Here is a 16,982-nt window from a genome sequence, read left to right as displayed (position 1 = left end):
GGATCATGACCTGAGCCAAAGGCAGACACTTAACCAACTGAGCCACCCAGGCATCCCCAAACTCTGCTTTCTTTTCCCAACCCACTATTAAAGTGAAGTTGGGGGGCGCCTGGGTGGCTCAGTCATTAAGCGTCGTCTGCCTTAGGCTCAGGTCATGATCCCAGGGTCCTGGGATCGAGCCCCACATCGGGCTCCCTGCTCAGCAGGAGGCCTGCTTCTCCCTCTCCCACTCCCCCTGCTTGTGTTCCCTCTTCCGCTGTCTCTCTCTCTCAAATAAAATCTTTAAAAAAAATAAAATAAAGTGAAGTTGGATCTTCAGACAGTGAGCAAGAAGGGGCAGGCATGGATGGGGTTGACAGAGGAAAGCAGACTGGGATTCTCTCATCCCTTTTTTTCTTTTTTTCTTTTTTTTCGGTCACTGATCATCTCAAGAGTTAACTGTTTTTTGCTCTACAAAATATCAGCACTTTCTGGATTCTGTGCAGAACTTGGATGGGGTTTTGGCTCTAAACTACAGCTAGCAGAAAAGAGGTCGGTTCTTCCCAACCTCTGAGATGGGACTGAGGGTCCACCACCCAATGCTCTGGTTCAAGCATCCCCTGGATTGTTCCCTTCCAGGGTAGCAATTTTTTAGTCAGCATTTTTAAGTTAAAAATAACCTTGTAATTAAGTAAAAGGGACATATGTGCATTGTAGAAGTTGGAAGAAATAATTTTTAAATAAGTTACGAGAAAACATAGATCCACAAAAACAAGAAAAAAATAGGGGAAACATTTCCTACCACCCAGTGACTCCTGCTATTAACATCTACTGTATATTCGTGAGTCTGTTTTCCAAAATGAAATCATACTATCCATGCTTTTTAAAACCTTTTTTCAGGGCGCCTGGGTGGCTCAGTTGGTTAAGCGACTGCTTTCGGCTCAGGTCGTGATCCTGGAGTCCCTGGATCGAGTCCCATGTCGGGCTCCCTGCTCGGCAGGGAGTCTGCTTCTCCCTCTGACCCTCCCCCCTCTCATGTGCTTTCTCTCATTCTCTCTCTCTCAAATAAATAAATAAAATCTTTAAAAAAAAAAACAAAACACCTTTTTTCAGTTAACAATCCACCTTTCCATCCAATCCATACATTCCTATGTAATAGCCAATATCCGAATATCTGCAGTTTCTTCAAAAAAAAAAAAAACCCCCCCAACGACAGGTATGTCCGAATCCTGCGGCTGGTCTGGATGAGTGACAGTGCCCCTTGGCTCTTCTCCCCAGTTCAGCCCTTGTGACTTGGCGAGGCCGTCAAGACCTGGGGCCAGGCAGGGTCACACCGCCACCTCACGCCTCCTCACACCTCCTCCCAGGTGAGCGTTTGGCTAGAACACGTGGCAGGGATGCTGGGGGCCAGGCCGGCCACTCCGAACACAAACGTGGCTGTCCCTTCTGCTGCAGAAGCCTCCAGAGCCGGGCTGTGGGAACAGGACTGAGCTCAAGGTTTTGGAAAGGGAAATGCGGGTTGTACCAAGAGCACAAGGCCCCACTCAGAAGTTTGGCAAAGAGTGACTTGGCGTCAGAAGAGCAGGTGGGGATCGAGTTCACCCTGTGTGGCCACCAGGAACAGTGGCCCCTTCCCAGGTCACTTTCCCTTCCTGGCTGTGCTCACCCTTCAATCTTTCCCGAGGCCAGCCCTACCAGACAATAAACAAGAGCTACCCCAAGTGCCTCTCAGGCAAAGGGCAGTTTTCCCAAGTATTTACCGCCTAATTAGCACAGGTGGATGCCGGCCTCACCCCAAATCCGGGAATATTTACTGTGGAAGTGGAGTGAGAACAAAGGCTGCGGTTCCCTCGCCTTCCAGAACAATGTCCCACTGTCATCCAGCGCCAGATCCCTGGGGGGGCTGAACTCCTGAACTCTCTCTCCCAATGTTCCATTCAGACACCAAGTACTTCATCTTTTACAACGTAAGAAAGGCCAAGTTCTTCCTTTCCTCCCTTCCGTCTGTTCCCCTCCCTACCCCTGGGCCTACTCAGCCCACAGCTCACTGTGGCTCCACATGCTTCCCTGGTGACCTCACCCCGGATCTGGCCTTTCTGCCCCAGGCCTCCCCAATCTTCCTGGCCATCTCTGTTCAAGTCTCATCTCTGGCTTTCGCACAGATAGCACACCCTGGATGCGTCATGACTAAAAAACTCTGCCCCTTCCCTCAAGCCTTTTCTTATCCTGTCCCTGTCTTGGGTAGGAATTCCAGCATGCTTGTCCACTGCCTCCAAGCAGAAATGGTCAGGACGCAGGGCGGGGCGCCCTGCAGAACGGAATCCCCCCCCCACGCACACCCAACATTCCCAGCCCGCAGTCCTCCCTCGGAGGTGCTGCAGAAACGCAGGCTGCCCGTCCCCGGGAGGGCCACACACCTGCCTTTACTTCACCGCAGACCTCAGAGCCCTGCCGGCATGTGGGCACCCGAAGCTTCAGACTGCAAGGCCTCCACCGTGACCAACTCGGCGGTGGCCTCCCCGGACTTCATTTTATTTGGGAGAAGAGGTTCCAGCCCTGCTTCCTGTTTCTAATCACTGAGGCCCCATCACCCTACCACCCCGTCCCCAGCTGCGCCAGCCCCCCTGACCAGGCTGTGCAGGGGGCTCAGACCAGGAAGGCGCCATTGTCCTTCCAGTGTGGGCAGAAAGCTCTAGGCAAGCAAGTCTGTCCTGCCTTCCTGGGGTCAGCCCCACGATGGGGTGCAGGCTGGCACATGGAGGACCCCCTTCAAGCCACTTGGCTACAAGCCTAGCCTCCCAGGGCTCTGAGAGCCCCAGCCCCCGGGCCACGCACAGCCCAGCTTCGGAGCCCGTCTCAAAGTCAAGGCTCCCCATGGGGGCTCCCTGGGTGGCAGCTGGGCCAGAATGAAGACAGAGGAATGAGGAACCCCTCTCCTTGTTCTGTGGACTCTGCAGCCCCGAAGTCAGCCCATCAAGGCCCCTGCCCTCCTCCCAGGAACCCCATCCCACCCACCCTCAAGGATTAGGTCACACAAGAGCCTCCAACAGTTCCTGGGCTGACTCTCTCAAACCTCCAGCCCGTGGCTGGCTGCCAAGGCCCAACCAGGCCAAGGCCTCCTGGCTGCAGGCAGGGCGGCCCACTGCCCCCAGGATGGGAGAGGCTCCCCAGGCCTCTCCACATCTTACTCCTTCTCCCGAAATGCCTTTCCACCCTTAAAAACATGTTTTAAAGGGGAGATAACAGTAACCTCCCTCAGAGGGCTGTTGTCAACTACTTAATACGTGGACAGTTCTTAGCCGTGGGCCTGGCATGTAGTAAGCTCTCAGCACGGCTAGCTACTGCTATTCTGCTATTTTGCTCCCAAGCCACACCAAGCGGAGTGAACTCTTCCTTTTCTGAGCCCCTGCCACTCTTCAGGGTCACCAGCCGGCACCTTCTGAAATGGGCTTCTGCTCCACGGACCCAAAAGTTGGCTTTGACCGTTCCGGACAAGGGGCCAGGCACTGGGCCTGCGGGCCAGTCTGTTCCTGTGTGGGGCGAAGTCCCTGGGCAGAGGACCCCCCACCCCTCCACGGCAATGCCGACACAAAGAGGGGCCCCCATTTCATATTTTACATGGCTTACCAAGCACTTCCACGTGGATTTCTGCTTTGGGGGGGGTAGGCAGAGCAGAAATAATTACTCCCGTGTTCCAGTGGGGCCCCTCGATGCTCAGAGGCAATGGGTGCCCTACGCGGGTCTCACAACCAGTAAGTGGCCAGTCAGCCTTCAAAGCCTGCTGCTGGATTCCAAGCCCAGTGCTCTTTCCTCAGCACCAAGCCGGGCCACAACCGGTTAAGTGCGTCTCCCTCCTCCTGACAAGCTGAGATGCCAAAGGAATTAGAGGCAGCCGATGAAAAGCAGACGCCCTCCCGCTGGTCTCTGGGCCAGCTCCCAGGAAAGAGAGAACAACTGATAAGTGGCCCCTGAGGCCCACCCCGCCCCGTGAGCTCAGCTCCTGGCAGAAAGACCTCACTGAGGAGAGCCTCTTGCCAGAGCTGGGGCCAGACCGCAGGGCTCAGAACAAGAAGTGGCCAAGGCCAACCGTGTTGCCACTAACCCCCTCGAGCCCTGACAACCTAGCCACCAGGTGCGACTCTCGTTTTTCAGACAGGAAAGGCTTGCAGAGATGTGACTTCCCCAGCTAGCAACCAGTAACCACCTGAGGACAGCTGGGCTACACCTGTGTCTCAGCCCCGCTCACAACCCCCTTCCCACCCACAGCCGGAGGCTGGGCCCACCGGGACGGCCCCAGACCCCATTATCAGGTCCCCCGGGGTTCAGGGTCCCCTTGCTGTTGGGGGAGAGGGATCACCTCCTAGTCACGGTGAAGGCCCTCTTGGCAGAGGCTCCAGGGGAGGTTGAGGCCTCCAGATGGGAGTGGGGCAGGGCGGAGGCCGGGCGGGAGTGGTGATTCACTGAGGAGGGGGACAGGCAGCACCGGGAGTCTAGGGCGCTCCCACTCAGCAGCCCAGGATTCCCCACTGGGGGCCAACCCTCTAGCCGCCTCTCCCACCTCAATGATACCAGGCCTGTGGGGCCCAGGGCAGAGCCGGGCTCAGGCCAAGCGAGGGTGTGAGTGTGGGGTGGCATCCATCTGAACAAGCCCAAGCTCAGGAGTCCAGTCAGAGGGATCTTTCACATTCATTCAACGAATGTAACTGTGGAAAACAGCATGGAGGTTCCTCAAAAAAACTTAAAAATAGAATTGCCATATATGGTCCAGCAATCCCATTTCTGGGTATATTTGAAGAAACTGAAAACATTAACTCGAAGAGATAGCCGGACTCCGTGGTCACTGCAGCATTATTCACAGTATGGAAATAACTGGCCAAGTGGATAGAGAAGGATTTATAGACACGCTGGAATATTACTCAGCCAAAGAAAAGTATGAGATCCTGCCATCTATGTCAATGTGGATGGACCTTGAGGGCGTTATGCTGAGTGAAATAAGTCAGGCAGAGAAAGGCAAATACTGTAGGATCTCACTTACATCTTTTTAAAAAAGGGGGGATCTAAAAAAGCAGACTCTTTAAAAAAAAAAGCAGTTCATAAATAGAGCAAACAGATGAGTGGTGGGGATCAGGGGTGGGTGGAATGCATGAAGGGACCCAAAGGTACAAACTTTGAGTTATAACATCAGTAAATCATGGGGAAGTTGTATACAGCATGCTAATACAGTTAATAACACTGGATTGCACATTTGAAAGTCACTGAGAGAGTGGATCTTAAAAGTTCTCATCACAAGAAAAAAATGTTTTAACTCTGTGCCGTGACAGACGTTACCTAGACTTCTTGGGGGAGGGGTGGGACGTGTCATGTCACAATAGATACAAATATCGAATCATTATGTTGTACATCTGAATATAATGTTGTAAGTCGATTGTACATAAATAATCCACGTATATAATAAAAGATGAAGAAAATCATGGTGCCTCCTCCACCTCCGCCCCAGGAAAGAGGCCAAAAGAGCAGGTGCTTGGGGTGGGGTAAGAAGGGCCAGAATTAGGTTCGATCCCACCAGCAACGTTGTAGAGACTCACAGTGTGCTGAGGGTCCAGGAACAGCAAGGAGGATGCAGAGCCTGGAGGTGAGGACGGTCCGTGAGGTCTCGGGTCCCTGCAGGCAGATGACAGACACCAGCCCGGCAAGCAAGGGGAGAGGCCGCTGGGCCGGTGTCAGCAGAGGGGGTGTAGATCAGGTTGGGGTCAACCTCCCTGGGTGGAGATCCTAGCTCCCTCCACTGGCTGCCTAGGGGACTGAGGGCGACTCTCTGAGCCTCAGTGTCCCCATCTGTGAAATGGGGACCAGATTAGCACCTACCTGGTGAGAGAGAGAGAGAACTGAGCTCACGCTGCCTGCAGAAGGGACCTATTCTCCCCGAAGGGGCGAGGGGAGACAGCGGGAGGTCGCCCTTCGCCTGGTCTTGAAGGGAAGCAAGGAGTACAGCTAGCGGGATTGTAAGCGGAGAGATTCCAGCACACGGAGATGGGGGAAGACAGCTGAGCGCATTCCAGGAACAGGAGAAGTTACTGAGGCTAGGCTTCTGGGTGGGCCTGGGGTGCAAAAATTGTCACAGAAAACAGTGAATATTTTCGGGTTTAGGATGTGCCGGCCTCCATGTGCTACACACATCCTCCCCACCAGTGCTCGCAGAACACCTGGACTTGGGGCTGCAGGGTGAAAGGCTCAGAGTCCCGTTCATTCAGCCACCAAATACTTAAAAAGCACCTACTATGTGCTGGGCCCCAGAGAATCACCGCTGAGCATGGAGCCTACGTTCTAGGGAGAGACAGATAATAAACACAAGCCCACAGATGGTGGTGACGGCTCAGAAGGAAAGAAAACTAGATGCCGGGACCCAGAGTGACGGGGGGGAGGCACAGGTGATCAGGAAGGCTCATCTGCAGAAGAGCTGTGTGGGTTGACACCTCTGACAATGAGAAGGTGTGATCAAGAAATAATCTGGGTGGAGTGTCCTGGCAGAGGAAACGCCAGAGCAAAGGTCCGGCAGCGAGGGTTCCCACGTGCCCTAGGGATAAGAAGGTCAGGGTGCCACCAGGGGCTGAGTCACAGGGACGGGGAGTGACCCAAGCTGGAACAGGAGGGACACGTGGGGACCATCACTCTGGGTCGTGTGGTCCAGGGGAGATTTGGGATTTCGTTCTAAGTGTTGTGTGAAACCAAGAGGGGTTTACACAGAGAAGTGACAAGATCTCTGATTGACATTTTTAAAAGGTCACTCTGGCTGCTCTGGGGAGAATGGGGCAGGCCGCTCACAACTGTCCCCTTGCCCAACCTGCACCTCTCCGACTCCAGCCTCCGGGACCGAGGGATGTGTGCTCTCTAGTTATATTTCCTGGCATTCTGGATCTACCTGGAAAAGACCCACCAGTGATTTTAGAGGAAAGTCAATTACAGCCAGCCAAGCTTGTTTTTCAGCGTTTTTACAGGCCCCGAGGGTCCGTGAGATTCAGAACATAAACGCATAGACCCGTGTTTGCCCGTAGGAGCCTGGGTGCATTTACGACTGGAGCAATAAACCGCCGGGGCCAAACTCTGCTCTCTGGTTCGGCACAGCAGGGCACCCCCCGCCCCACCCCCTGGCAGAGCATCACAGGGCCCGGGTTCAAGTGCCGTCTCTGCCCCTCACTTTGGCAGCCTCTCCTAACTTAACAGCATCTCTCCTGTCCGGAGACCACCTTCTCCAGAACATCGAAGGCGGAGCAGATGTTCCCTGTGTCCCTTCCAGATCACGGAGGCAAGCACAAGCCAGAGGCAGCTGCGGAGAACCACCTGGAACCTCTGAGTCGGGGGCCTCGGCAGCCTGCCTTGGGCTGAAGAGGCAGCCAGGACCTCACCCGGGGGCTCACCACCAGGGCAGGGATGCGGCAGCCCTGGGCCACCCCAAGGCCCCAAGGCTCAAGCCAGCGATCCTCAGTGGAGAGTTCCTGAAACATTCACCTATGTTAGTTTTCTTCTTATTTTCCTTTCCTCTTTTCACTTTTCCCCTGACTCAGGCGGCCCCAGGAAGGGCTGAGGCAGAGGAAGGCAGAGGAAGGGGAAGTCTTTTTCCTGGCTTTTGAAGTTCAAAAGCCTAGGCCTTGGGAGGAGAGGAAAGACCTCCAGGCACTGGTTTTGTGTAAAGAGCCAGGCTTCCAGAGCCCCCACCCAGAAAAGGACTGGCTGAGAAGAGCAAGCATTACCAAGCATTGCTGGCCCCTGCTGAAACCAGAGGCTGCAGCCCACTCCAGGTGCAGGCAGGAAGAGGATTTAGGGGCGCCTAGGTGGCTCAGTCCCTTAAGTGTCTGCCTTCAGCTCAGGTCATGATCCCAGGGTCCTGGGATCGAGTCCCATGGTCACGGGATCAAGTCCCGAGTGGGGCTCCCTGCTCAGCGGGGAGTCTGTTTCTCCCTCTGCCCCTCCCCCTGCTCGTGCTCTCTCTCTCCCTCAAATAAATAAATAAAATCTTTAAAAATAAAACAAAAACAAAAACAACAATAAGACCACTACAAACAACAGTACTATCACGGGCTAGGGATGGGGGACATCAAGCTCCGGATGCCCTCACCGACACAAATCCCCCCGACTCTCAGTCCCGCACAAGCGCCTAGAAGTTAGGCATGACCCTGGGGAGGTTGTGGGAGGGAATGACCGTGACTAAGTTTCCATCCCCTTAACAGAATGAAAGCTGAATAAATTACATGTTATTCTAGTTACAATATAAATATTATATATTATGAATTATATGCAATACATATGTTATATACGTCTATGAGATAAATATGCATTGCATAATATATATTACATAAAATATATAAACATAAATATAAAATGTAACTATTTTAGTTATAAAAATAGATAGAGGGACACCTGGGTGGCTCAGTAGTTAAGCATCTGCCTTTGGCTCAGGTCATGGTCCCAGGGTCCTGGGATCAAGTCCCACGTCAGGCTCCCTGCTCCATGGGAAGCCTGCTTCTCCCTCTCCCACTCCCCCCTGCTTGGGTTCCCTCTCTCGCTGTGTCTCTCTCTGTCAAATAAATAAAATCTTTAAAAAATAATGATAATATTAAAATAAGGGCGCCTGGGTGGCTCAGTCATTAAGCGTCTGCCTTCGGCTCAGGTCATGATCCCAGAGTCCTGGGATCGAGTCCCGCATCGGGCTCCCTGCTCCTTGGGAGCCTGCTTCTCCCTCTGCCTTTCTCTCTCGCTCTGTCTCTCATGAATTAAAAAAAAAAAAAATTGAAAATAAAAATAGATCGAAAAAGACGGTGATGATAGATAAATAAGGGAAGCCCCAGTGCACTGTGTGAACACCTCTGCTTGAGAGCAGGCCTTACCCCGCTGGAGCCGAAGTGATGTAGTGCCCAGAGAGGACATCACAGGTGGCTGTCTGGGGGACAGAGAGCCAGGGGCCCACCGGGCTCCTCTTGGGTGGGACGCCCCTTGCCTCAGACTAAGAGCCAGAGGGAGCTCGAGGTGGTCTTCTCCCCGCCCCCCGCCCCCGACCCTGTGCATCTAGGACAGCTACAGCCCTGCAGAGCCACGCGGCCGACCAACCCATGTCTGCTGACCAAGGTGGCTCATGTCCCCCAGGACGGCCGAGAGCAGGGCCGTACAACCCACCCAGAGGGGCCTGAGTGGTGAACTGCCACGTCTGTGGGTGGGAACAGGCCCAAGGCAGGGAAGGGGAGAGAGGACAGACACAAAAGGTAGGACCTGGGTGACTCACCACCGAACAAAGAACCTGCAGAATTAAGCAAGCTTCCTGGGAAAGGGCAAGAAGTGAATCGTATTGTGTGTTATGTCAACCCCCCAGCCAGCCCAAATCCCCAGATCTGCCCTGTAAAGTGGAGGGAAAACAGTTTCCACCCACAGAACAGGGACTTCCATCAACTCCATTGTCCCCACCCCTCAAGAGGGCTTGTCCCAGAGCAAAGAACCGGCCAGCTCTGCCAGGCTCCACGGGGAACAGCCCCAGGTCCCAGGCCTGCTCCACCCTCCCACCCTCCAGGTTTCAGCTCATCTGCTTGCCTGGCTGGGGAGCCAAGAAAGGGCTCTGAGCCCCAACAGGTCACCGCCTGACTCACCGCCACCCCTCCCCGAAACTCTCAGGTTCAACCTCCAGAAACAGCTAACACCAGGTCACTTCGCGCCTGGGTCCGACTCCCAGCTGGGGTAGGCAATGGGTACCCAGAGGACGCTCTCAGCAGCCCCAGCAGCATCTCTGCCAACTCCTGCCCTGGTCTGGGGCTGAGGAACAACTGGCCCCGGGAAAATGCCCAAGGCTCCCGTGGGAAATCAGAGCAATTGCCATCAACACGCGCCCTCCTGCTCCCAATCTCCCAGCCCCGACCTCTGCAGCAGGAACAGACAGACTTCAGCCTGGAGAGTTAGCACCACCCGACAGCGGCAGCAGGTCTGAATCCAGGCATCTCTGTTACAGGGCAAGTCCCCAGAGCAAGTGGCACCGGGTGCGGCTTGTAATGGCAGAAAAACTGGGAAAAATACAGACATCCATCTATAAGGTACCGGGAACTCAAATTATATGACATCCTACAAAGGGATATTCTGTAATTTGAAAAAAGTCAAGTGTATCTATAAGAGCCAAAGTTTCAAAAGATATCCAAGACATAACATGAAGTGAAAAAAGCAAGATCCAGAACTATATGTCTAGAATGATACCACTATTCTATATTTGACCCTCACCCTACCTGTCCGTTCTCTGCCTTTCTCTGATCTGCTCTGTGCCCCCAGGAAGCTTGCCCCTGTGGACTACAAAAGTGGGGCTCCCTCGCTGGCTGAATATCAGTTGGTTAGGCCAATGGAACGTTCTAGCGATAGATCAGAGGATGGGACCAGAGACAAAGTGGGGCGTTTCTTCGCTCTGATCCCTCTCTTCCTGTTCTGATGGTGGCTTGTGCTCTGCAAGGCCCACAGCTGCAAACATTGGGAGAGCGGGACGTGAGACCTTCCTAGTTTTGATGTTCCCACCCCACATCATATCAAACACATTAAAATATACACACTTCTCACACTATGCATAATTTTGGTTATAAACTTTTGAAGGGGTTTGTATAAATTTAATAATTCTGAGCCTGAGAATACATTATGCATTTTGTTCATACCAGTTAAACTTTATTGCTTCTACATAAAGCTAGGTCATAGTTGAACCGAGTTGCAGTAAGCTAGTTGAAATGATGTTACCTAAATAAATACTTATTAATTACAATTTTGAGGATTTCTTTTTCTATTTTGGAGCCAGTAGATACATGATCATTGGGGGGGGGGGCACTCTAAAAAATTCACAGGTTCTAGGCATCATGGCTGGCGGCCAAAATGGCTGGAATGTCCAGAATTTGCCAGACCCTCCTGGGTCAATGCAGGGATCAGCCCGAGGAGACGCCAAGGTGGAAGAGAATAAACCAAACCCACAAGGGGAAATCTGCTCTGCTCAGAGGCTGCATCCAGAGCTAGCACAGAGCCAGAAGCCCAGGGTGGAAGGAGCCTGAATTCTGCAGCTTGCCCAATGAGCTGACCCCACGAGCTGATCTCATGAACCTGTGGCCTGACCAGTCCCGCTTCAGCAACCCAGCCAGATGGATAGGATCAGAATGGCCCACCCAGACCTCCAACCTGTTTTCTGGGCCATGCTGGGACTTGCAGCCAGCCAAATGCCGGAACAGGCGGCACCCCAACTTCCTGCTCATTAGGATACACCAAGCACTGGGCCCAGGGGCTGAACATCTGGTCCCAGTCCATACCTGCTGGCCCAAGCATTCCCACCCACCATTGCTACCAGACCCTTAAATGGGGCCTGCAGAGGCTCCCCAAGGGGCATTGACCATGACTCACCAACCCGGCACCACGTGCACACACACACACCCTGAATATCGGGGGAGGACGAGCAGGCCTAAGGTTTTATAGTCCAAGTCCCCAAGGGGGACTTCCAGATCCCCCGGGACCCTCAGGCTCTGGCTGAGGCTCCTTCTCCTGCTCCTCTCATGGGCCAGAACCAGGCATACCCTCCAAGGCAGACTCCCTGGCCACTCCCCCAGCCCTGCCCCTGAAGCTCCAGCAAACCTGGGGTCAGGGCTCACACAGACACAAGCACAGCCAACCCAGGGTACAGTTCTGGCTGGGGGGGTGGGGCTCTGACAGGAACCATGCACATTCACTGCCATGTCTACAGCGCTAATAACCAAGGAGCTTGTCTTCCCTCAAACTGGTTTCCTTGTACAGTGACCGGGTCACTGCCCCATGTAGCTGGAAACAGCTGCTCCCTGCCCTCCCCCTGTGCTAAGGCAGGCTCGAGGGTTTTGGCCTGGAGCTCACAGTGTGTGGGGTTTAAGGATTTGAGGAGCAGGTGTTAGAGTCTAAGAAACTCTGAGCCTTGACTAACACTTTTTATCTAACTGCTGCACACAGCAAATCAAAGTGGCTATTCTGTAGGCTCCCTGGCAGGGGAGAAAAACACCCCCCACCGCCAAGCAGGGCTCTCCCAAGGACCAGGATGGAAGAGCCTGCCTTAAGACACTTGGTGGTGGCCCTCCAGGTCCCACCCAGAACTGAGACAACCCCCCAGCCTCATACCTCGAAGGCCACTGCCCCGAGAACAGCAGGGGCTGACAGTCCAAGGGCCATGGCAGACCCTCCTAATGGCAGGAGAGATGTTAGACGTCAGGTTCCTCAGCGACCCAGGAGCCAGCTCTTCTGTTCCCAGGGCCTTGAACCATGAAGGTGAGATGTAGAGAACAGAGTCCAAGGCTGTGGGTGATGTGCTGGGAGACGCGCAGGCCCCAGCCACTCCTTCCACCAGCTCACAGAGGGACTGACCCAGTAGGGGCAGCACAGGGGGGCTTCGGGGTGCCCCAGCGGGTCCAGCATGTGACTCACACACCTGAAACTGAGCCTGAAAGATGGGCTGGCCTCAAGAGAGCAGATCACGGGATCATGGAGTCAGACCCAGGAGGAAGGCGGTATTTCATATTGTGGGGGTTTTGTTTTCTTTTCTTTTGATAATGAACAGCTTTTTATTTTCAGCTTTCAGAGGGCTGTTTTTTTGTTGTTGTTGTTGTTTTGTCTTTTTACCTCTTAGATAAGGAGCCCTTCAAATAAACCTATCATGAATCTGTGATATTCCCAAAGCTGAATTCTACAGCTTAACGATAGGGCCTTATAGTCCAAGGAAATAAACTAAAAGGAAATAAATTAAGCCTCAGGACCCCACTGTGATGCCCAGAGCTGACGGCCCCGGAAGGAGTTGGATGAGAAAGAGAAGGACCTGGGTGGTCGATTGACAGATCTGGAAGGGCCCTCAGAGAACAGCAAGGGGGGCACTCTCAGAGTTGTGTCCAAGCCCATGCCCTTGGTGGTGGATATGGGGCTGGGTCAAGGTGACCCCAGGGAGGGTGAGGCATCAAAGACGTGTCTCCAGGTTATGTGACCAATTGGGTGGTGAGGTCTTTTGCTGAGATATGGAATCCTGGGGGAAAATCTACCAGTCTTAGATCATGAGTTTGACTTCGTACAAAGTGAGTTTGAAAGCCTTTGAAAAATTTAGGTGAGGATGTCTAGCGGGCATTGGATGGTCAAAGCTGCAATTCTAAGAACGCTGAGATGGAGATAAAAATTAGGGAGTTGTCTTAACGTAGGAAGTAACTGAAACTATGAGCAGGGATGAGTGCCCAGGGAGAGAATACAGAGGAGGGGAGGGAGGGGAAAGAAGAAGGAACATGGAGGAACAGAGGAACCAGAAAAGGAGCCTCCGGAGAGAGATGGTGGGAACAAGAACAGGACATGCACGTTTCCCCTCCAACAAACCGTGGAGAAGAGCACGGACGGCCCTCGATGGCACAGACAGAAGTCTTTCACAAAGGCTGCATTTTTAAGATGCTTGACCCGATCAACTGTCCTGATGACACTCATCAGGCCATTCTCTGCACAGCCACTGTGTCCCCAGGCGGTCACGCCATGTGTCCAGAAGCCCTCCCTGCTTCAGGGGAGAACACGTGGAGAGACCCTCGCTCTACAAGTCTACAACTCAGGGGACATGAAGATACTCCTGGGTATTCTAAGCCTCTTGACACAGCTTATGTACAGGTGGACCTCAGAGCTCCTTTTTCTTCGTGTAAGCTCACCTATCACCTCTTGCCCCAGGGTCAGGTCAGGAACATGGGTGTCAGCTGAGCCTTCGCAGCTCAGCATGTGGTGGACACAGCACAGTAGTTGGAACAAAAGAAAAGCTCATCCTGATGAGCTAGGCTGAGCATGGAAGGAGAGCTTCCCTGCTCTGGTCACTCATGTGTAGACTTGGACAAGGAAACTCCAAACTGAAAGGTCTTCCCAGCGGAGACGGGCAAATACAATAGTTGGCAAGGTTCATTCACAGAGCACGTTCGCCACGCCAGCACCTCTTAATGTGCCACAGATAATAGGATCATGCCCACGGTACAGACACGGAAATCGAGGCAGAGAGGGGTTACCTACTTGACCCAAGATAATACAGCTAGTAAGCGATGGGTCGGGGATTCAACTCAGTGCAATTCTAAAACCCGTTCTGCACTTTTTTATTTTATTATTTTACGTTATTATTTATTACATTTTCTTTTATTATTATCTACCCTTTTTATTACTTTTTTAAATTGTGGTAAAATGCATATAGCAAAATTTCTTATCTTAATCATTTTGCAGTGCTAAGTTCGGTGGTGGCAAGGACATTCACACTGTGATGCAGTGTGAGTGCAGGACACCTGCAGGACATTCTCACCACCTGCAGGACATCCACCTGCAGGACACTCTCACCACCCCAAACTGAGACTGTCCCATGAAACAAAGATAACTGCCCATTCTCCTCCCCCTGCAGCCTCTGACAAGCCCATTCGACTCTCTGTCCCTATGAACCTGACGCCTCTAAGGTCTTCATATAAGTGGGGTCATACCGCATTTGTCTTTCTGTGACTGGCTCGTCACTTAGCATAATGTCCCTAGGGTTCATCCATGCTGTGGCAGGTGTCAGACCTGTTCTCCCTTTAAAAATTTGTTTTGAGGGGCGCTTGGGTGGCTCAGTCATTTAAGTTTCTGACTCTAGGCTTCAGCTCAGGTCATGATCTCGAGGTGGTGAGATTGAGTCCGGCATCAGGCTCCGCGATCAGTGAGGAGTCTGCTTCAGATTCTCTCTCTCCATCCCCTTCTATCCTCCCTGGATTGTGCACTCTCTCTCTCTCTTTCTCTCAAATAAATAAATAAATATAATCTTTTTTTTCAAAGATTTTATTTATTTATTTGACAGAGAGAGTGAGAGTGAGAGAGGGAACACAGCAAGGGGAGTGGAAGAGGGAGAAGCAGGCTTCCCGCTGAGCAGGGAGCCCGATGCGGGGCTCGATCCCAGGACCCCGGGATCATGACCTGAGCCGAAGGCAGACGCTTAACGACTGAGCCACCCAGATGCCCCAAATATAATCTTTTAAAAAAAAACTGTTTTGAGGGGCGCCTGGATGGCTTAGTCAGTTAAGCATTCACCCCTTCATTTCAGCTCAGGTCTTCACCTCAGGGTCATCAGTTGGAACCCTGTGTTGGGCTCCACGATGGATGTGGAACCTACTTAAAAAAAAAAATGTTTCGAATCGATAGGGTATTTACACAATTCCAAATTCCAAGGGCACCAAAACGTTGAAAGTGAAAAGCTTCCTTTCTCAGTCTCCCTCCCGCATGGTTCTTCCATGGCTTCTTCCAGATAGCTTTTATGCATACACAAGCAGTTACCTACGTGGATTCCTTTTTGCTCTTTTTTCATCCAGGTATTTTTTTACTCTGTTCTGCCTTGCTGTTGTTTCTCTTCCCTTTGCAGTCTGCCGTGGAGATCATTCCCCTCTTAGTTCAGAAGATCTTCCTCTCCTGATCGGTCAGCTGCTTGGTGTTACATTGTCTGGACACAACAGCAGCTTACTCAGTGAGTCCTCGTGGCTGGCTAGCTTGGAATTGGTGCTCTTAGCGTCTTTAGGCACCTCTGAGCTTCATTGTGGCCTCCGGATATCACATGACGAGCAGGGCTCCTGCAGTGATTCATGCCATGGCTCCCGGTTTAGCAACAGTGACATGAAAGAGTCAAGTAAAGAATCGCACAGTTAGGGGCTACTGGGTGGCTCAGTCACTGGGCATCTGCCTTCGGCTCGGGTCATGATCCCAGGGTCCTGGGATCGAGCCCCGCATCAGGCTCCCTGCTCAGCGGGAAGCCTGCTTCTTCCTCTCCCACTCCCCCTGCTTTTGTTCCCTCTCTCGCTGTCTCTCTGTCAAATAAATAAATAAAATATTTAAAAAAAAAAGAATCGCACAGTTAAAACACTATATGGGGAGCTCATAATGGAGGGGTATAGTAGTGCGAGATCAGCCACGGGAGCTGCAGGTCGGAGAAGGCTCCACTCGGTCCCCATCCCCAACCCTATTCCACCTGACGAATTCTCTCTGTCAGGAAATAGCCCCCCATGCGCCCAGCTGTCCCAGCCAGAAACCCGCCCAGCTCACCCTGTCACCTCCCTCTGCTTCACCCGCTCTGTTCTAGCCAGCATTGAGCCTGTCCAGGTGTCTCTCAAACCCTCACCCCACTGCCACCAACTCGTCCAAAGCCCACCGTCCCTTCTGCTGAGCTGCTCTGTCACCCCCTCCCCCTCCCGCCCCCACCCGCAGAGTAGTCAGGGGCATCCCATCAAAAGGGAAATCAGACCACATCTCTCCAGATTAAAACCTTCCCAATTGTGCACCCACGTTCATAGCAACATTATTCGCAATAGCTAGAAGGTGGACACAACCCAAGTGTCCGACAAGTGGATAAGCAAAATGTGGTCTGCACATACAATGGAACATTATTTGGCCTTAAAAGGGAAAGAAATTCTGCAATACGTCCCATGGATGAATCTTGAGGACACTACGCTAAGTGAAATGAGCCAGCCGGAAAGACAAAGACTGCGGGATTGCACAGAGAGGAGGCACTTAGTAATCAAAATCATGGAGCCAGACAGTAGAACGGAGACTGCGGGGGCTGGGGACGAAGAAGGGGTTGGTGTCTAATGGAGACAGTCTCAGTTTTGTAAAACGAAAAGAGCCATGGGGAGGGAGGGTGGGGACGGCTGCACAACGTGAATGGATTTTTTTCTAAAGATTTTATTTATTTATTTGAGAGAGAGAATGAGAGAGAGAGAGAGCACATGAGAGGGGGGAGGGTCAGAGGGAGAAGCAGACTCCCTGCTGAGCAGGGAGCCTTGATGCGGGACTCGATCCCGGGACTCCAGGATCATGACCTGAGCTGAAGGCAGTCGCTCAACCAACTGAGCCACCCAGGCGCCCAACATGAATGGATTTAATACACTCAACTGTACACGTAAAAGTGATAAAGATGGGAAACTTTGTGTTATGTGTATTTTAACATATTTTTTAAAGCATTAAAAAAAGAAACCTCTTCCATA

Source organism: Leptonychotes weddellii, chromosome 11 (genome assembly GCF_054177405.1).
Source record: "Leptonychotes weddellii isolate Sample4059 chromosome 11, ASM5417740v2, whole genome shotgun sequence".
Classification (NCBI taxonomy): Eukaryota; Metazoa; Chordata; class Mammalia; order Carnivora; family Phocidae; genus Leptonychotes; species Leptonychotes weddellii.
Note: the sequence above shows the minus strand (reverse complement) of the source record.